Below are 5,655 nucleotides of genomic sequence, written 5' to 3'. Positions count from 1 at the left end.
CTAGAATAAAAGATTGAACTTATGGTAAAAGTAATCATTTGTTGTTTGCAGTGGTGTAAAAATTTAATAAAAATGCTTTAAAGTACTACTTAAGTAGTTTTTTGGGGTATCTGTACTTTACTATATATTTTGTTGACAACTTTTAATTTTACTTCACTACATTTGTCCATACATTTTCCCTGATACCCAAAAGCTTAGCAGGACATGAAAATGGTCCAATTCCCTCACTTATCAACAGAACATCTCTGGTCACCCTACTGCCTCTGATCTGGCGGACTCACTAAACACACATGCTTCGTTTGGAAATTATGTCTGAGTGTTGGAGTGTGCCACTTGCTATCCGTACATCAAAATAACAAGAAAATGGTGCTGTCTGGTTTGCTTAATATAAGGAACTTGAAATTATTTATTCCTTTACATTTGATACTTAATTTTATTTTAGAAATTACATTTACTTTTGATACTTAAGTATATTTAAAAAACCAAATACTTTTAGACTTTTACTCAAGTAGAATTTTACTGGGTGACTTACTTTTACTTGAGTCATTTTCTATTATGGGATCTTTACTTTTAATCAACTATGACAATTGAGTACTTTTTCCACCACTTGTAGTTTGGTCCTGTGTGGTCCCGTGTGGCTCAGTTGGTAGAGCATGGTGTTTGCAACGCCAGGATTGTGGGTTCGATTCCCATGGGGGACCAGTATGGGGGAAAAAAGTATGAAATATATGCATTCACTACTGTAAGTGACTAAAATGTAAATGTAATGTCTATTTTATACTCATGTAACCAAACAGTAATGGACAGGTTCTTCACATAATGAGTGAAAACAAGGTACAATGAGTCTTTATTTTTCACAAGTTAGCATGTTGTACTGTATGGACAGATGTTGGGGGATCAGGTTTTAGCAGGTGGTAATGAATGGACAGATGTTGGGGGATCAGGTTTTAGCAGGTGGTAATGTATGGACAGATGTTGGGGGATCAGGTTTTAGCAGGTGGTAATGTATGGACAGATGTTGGGGGATCAAGTTTAGCAGGTGGTAATGCATGGACAGATGTTGGGGGATCAGGTTTTAGCAGGTGGTAATGCATGGACAGATGTTGGGGGATCAGATTTTAGCAGGTGGTACTGTATGGACAGATGTTGTGGATCAGGTTTTAGCAGGTGGTAATGTATAGACAGATGTTGGGGGATCAGGTTTTAGCAGGTGGTAATGCATGGACAGATGTTGGGGGATCAGGCTTTAGCAGTTGGTAATGCATGGACAGATGTTGAGGGATCAGGTTTTACCAGGTGGTAATGCATGGACAGATGTTGGGGGATCAGGTTTTAGCAGTTGGTAATGCATGGACAGATGTTGGGGATCAGGTTTTACCAGGTGGTAATGCATGGACAGATGTTGGGGGATCAGGTTTTACCAGGTGGTAATGCATGGACAGATGTTGGGGGATCAGGTTTTACCAGGTGGTACTGTATGAACAGACTGTCCAAGTTGACCATGGACGCTGCTGCGGGGTACAGGATATCCTTTGGTGTCTGACCAGTACGAGTGCTGGGAGAGAGATAGGCACTCAATTCTGACAGGCTCGGTGTTGAGAGGGGAGGGATCACATGAGTTAAAAAATGGGGGATGGGACAAGGTCAGGAAGTAGCCGTGCAAGACAGGCTCGTCATGGATGGAGGGTGTTGGAGAAGAGCTCAACTCTTCCGCTGAGGGCAGGACAGGAATTGACTGGAAACACAAAAAAACAAGTGCACAACACAGTTAGACCAAGAGCTATGCATGAATGACTTAGACCAAGCAGAGAGTGAAATAGATGTATATGACATATTCATTTAGTTTCTGGTTTACTATGGTATTTATCCAAACATCAGTGTTTGGACTGTGTTGGGAAGAGATCAGGAAACGACAGGACAGGGGTTGATGTCTTCGGAGGCTTGACATCAGGACACGACAGGGATTGATGTCTTCAGTGGCTTGACTTCAGGACAGGACAGGGGTTGATGTCTTCAGTGGCTTGACTTCAGGACAGGACAGGGGTTGATGTCTTCAGAGGCTTGACTTCAGGACACGACAAGACAGGGGTTGATGACTTTAGTTGCTTGACTTCAGGACTCCGCAGGACAGGGGTTGATGTCTTCAGAGGCTTGACTTCAGGACACAGGCTCATCATGGATGGAGGGTGTTGGAGAAGAGCTCAAATTTTCTGCTGAGGGCAAGACAGGATTTGACTGGGAACACAAAACAACTATGAATTAATGACTTAGTCCAAGCAAGGAGTACAATCTCATTGATGTGTAATAATGTGATTGTGTTAGTGAATTTCATTTACTGTTCATATAGTAATAAAATAACATTTACAGGGCTTGGAGAGGAAACATTCAATGCTCCAGTGGATGAGGGCACATGGGACATGGCTTCAGTTCATGTCAGGAGAGAGTTGACACTGGTAGTGGAGTGGTCATCACCTCTTAAATCAGGGAACATAATGAGTCTTAGCTGTAAACACAAACAGCAGATACATGGCGCTACACATGAATCAGAACTGAAAATGGGATCTAGTCTACATACAGTAATGAGAAAGCTTCAGTTCTTCAGAGGGCAGGAGAGCAGGGGCTTCCTTTTGCCGATATTGTGATTGAGTAATAACTTTACTGTTCATGCCATGAGTGTTGATGAGGGATTAGGCTGTCTTCCTCTCCTCACCTACACACTGATCTGATAACACATGGGAAGGATAAAGCAAAAGTAACTATGCCTGGAATGTTTTATCTTTCAACAGTCAAATACCTTCATATCCTGTATCACTACTGATACCTTCATATCCTGTATCACTACTGATACCTTCATATCCTGTATCACTACTAATACCTTCATATCCTGTATCACTACTAATACCTTCATTTCCTGTATCACTACTGATACCTTCATATCCTGTATCACTACTGATAACTTCATATCCTGTATCACTACTGATTGGGGAAGGAGACAAGAAGAGGATGGCACTTTAGACTGTTGAGCCAGAGAACTGAGCATACTGTAGTCAAAACATGGCTTTGGTCATAACATTACACAAAATATATAATAGAAAAACTGTTTCTTGAGAGGTTGAATGTTGTGTGAATGAGTACTCACTTCATGGATCATGCCAGGAGAGTTGAAGAGGAATCAAGCTGTCCTACTTAAACGAGGAAGTTACTGTGGGGTCCAGGATAGCCTCTGGCATCAGACAGGATTGAGGGCAGGTGGAACCAAAGTTTTCCCACAGGCGTCACACTGGTGCACATCTATCAAGGAGTTAGACATGTACAACAGGGTACATTTTCATGTAGAGATTATTACATTTACATTTACATTTAAGTCATTTAGCAGACGCTCTTATCCAGAGCGACTTACAAATTGGTGCATTCACCTTATGATATCCAGTGGAACAACCACTTTACAATAGTGCATCTAAATCTTTTAAGGGGGGGTTAGAAGGATTACTTTATCCTATCCCAGGTATTCCTTGAAGAGGTGGGGTTTCAGGTGTCTCCGGAAGGTGGTGATTGACTCCGCTGTCCTGGCGTCGTGAGGGAGCTTGTTCCACCATTGGGGTGCCAGAGCAGCGAACAGTTTTGACTGGGCTGAGCGGGAACTGTGCTTCCTCAGAGGTAGGGAGGCGAGCAGGCCAGAGGTGGATGAACGCAGTGCCCTTGTTTGGGTGTAGGGCCTGATCAGAGCCTGAAGGTACGGAGGTGCCGTTCCCCTCACAGCTCCGTAGGCAAGCACCATGGTCTTGTAGCGGATGCGAGCTTCAACTGGAAGCCAGTGGAGAGAGCGGAGGAGCGGGGTGACGTGAGAGAACTTGGGAAGGTTGAACACCAGACGGGCTGCGGCGTTCTGGATGAGTTGTAGGGGTTTAATGGCACAGGCAGGGAGCCCAGCCAACAACGAGTTGCAGTAATCCAGACGGGAGATGACAAGTGCCTGGATTAGGACCTGCGCCGCTTCCTGTGTGAGGCAGGGTCGTACTCTGCGAATGTTGTAGAGCATGAACCTACAGGATCGGGTCACCGCCTTGATGTTAGTGGAGAACGACAGGGTGTTGTCCAGGGTCACGCCGACAAATGAACATTAAATGGAGAATATTACTGAACAACTCACTTGTAAGGATCACATTGCAAGAAGTGACTGTTTGTGCATGGGTGGAACGCTGGAATTCTGGTGGCAGGCAAGCGGCGTACTGGTGGTAGGCAGGTGGCGTACTGTCAGTGCTGATGGCGTACTGGCAGTGCTGATGGGGTGCTGGTGGTAGGCAGGTGGCGTACTGGCAGTGCTGATGGGGTACTGGCAGTGCTAATGGCGTACTGGTGGTAGGCAGGTGGCGTACTGGCAGTGCTGATGGCGTACTGGCAGTGCTGATGGCGTACTGGCAGTGCTGATGGCGTACTGGTGGTAGGCAGGTGACGTACTGGCAGTGCTGATGGCGTACTAGCAGTGCTGATGGCGTACTGGTGGTAGGCAGGTGACGTACTGGCAGTGCTGATGGCGTACTGGTGGTAGGCAGGTGACGTACTGGCAGTGCTGATGGCGTACTGGCAGTGCTGATGGCGTACTGGTGGTAGGCAGGTGACGTACTGGCAGTGCTGATGGCGTACTGGTGGTAGGCAGGTGACGTACTGGCAGTGCTGATGGCGTACTGGCAGTGCTGATGGCTTACTGGTGGTAGGCAGGTGACGTACTGGCAGTGCTGATGGCGTACTGGCAGTGCTGATGGCGTACTGGTGGTAGGCAGGTGACGTACTGGCAGTGCTGATGGCGTACTGGTGGTAGGCAGGTGACGTACTGGCAGTGCTGATGGCGTACTGGCAGTGCTGATGGCGTACTGGTGGTAGGCAGGTGACGTACTGGCAGTGCTGATGGCGTACTGGTGGTAGGCAGGTGACGTACTGGCAGTGCTGATGGCGTACTGGTGGTAGGCAGGTGACGTACTGGCAGTGCTGATGGCGTACTCGTGGTTCTGGTGGCAGCTGAGAACATTTAGATATTACATCACTACCTCATCTTACGTGTTATTTTCAGAACAGTATTACATATCACATATGACATGGAGATCTACATTTTTTACCCAAGATCTTGTTTTGATGACGGATAATAAAAATATATTTTGCAGTCGTGTCAGGTAAATGGCCTATCAGAGCTTTGTGTGCTAGTGCTGGGGGTTGCTGTGCAGGAGGAACAGGGTGGTGATACCTACATGTTTCATCCTCCGGATCCACCAGCAGCTACCCAACGCTGAAGAAGTCTACACAGGATTCAGACCCTCCCTTGATTGAATCTGGATTTTCTCTCAACCGCTTCAGCTTTTGGTGGCGTTTCAAACCGTGCATTCAGGTTCTCAGGGATGGACATCTGCTGGAGCTTAAAAAGTATTTTTGAGGCAGTTATTGTCCTTCCTCTCTCTGTACTTCCTGTTTTCTATTTCCTGTTCCTGACTCCTCCTGGCAGCATGGCTTTTTCTCAATTGCATAATCCTCACGTCCTCTCTCCTTGCCTCTTTGTCAAAACCCATTGGAGGAGAAGGTCATAGGGGCGGGACATCTAGCTTACTCACCCAATGGGTTTTGAGAAGGAGACGGGGAGAGAGGGCGTGAGGATTCAACCTGTTC

General features: G+C 46.2%; 1 long non-coding RNA gene across 1 annotated transcript; it reads right to left on the bottom strand.

The window, feature by feature from the left end:
* Nucleotides 1–830: 830 nt before the first annotated feature.
* Nucleotides 831–2,247, bottom strand: LOC106586697 (uncharacterized). The gene is made up of 2 exons (XR_001324237.2): nucleotides 1,856–2,247; nucleotides 831–1,735 (listed from the first exon to the last, which is right to left on the bottom strand). It is a non-coding gene; the product is annotated as an uncharacterized lncRNA (long non-coding RNA).
* Between the last annotated feature and the right edge of the window lie 3,408 nt (nucleotides 2,248–5,655).

This window comes from Salmo salar, chromosome ssa25 (genome assembly GCF_905237065.1).
Source record: "Salmo salar chromosome ssa25, Ssal_v3.1, whole genome shotgun sequence".
Classification (NCBI taxonomy): Eukaryota; Metazoa; Chordata; class Actinopteri; order Salmoniformes; family Salmonidae; genus Salmo; species Salmo salar.
The sequence above is the reverse complement of the archived record's forward strand: the minus strand, read 5'-3'. Positions and strand labels throughout refer to the sequence as shown.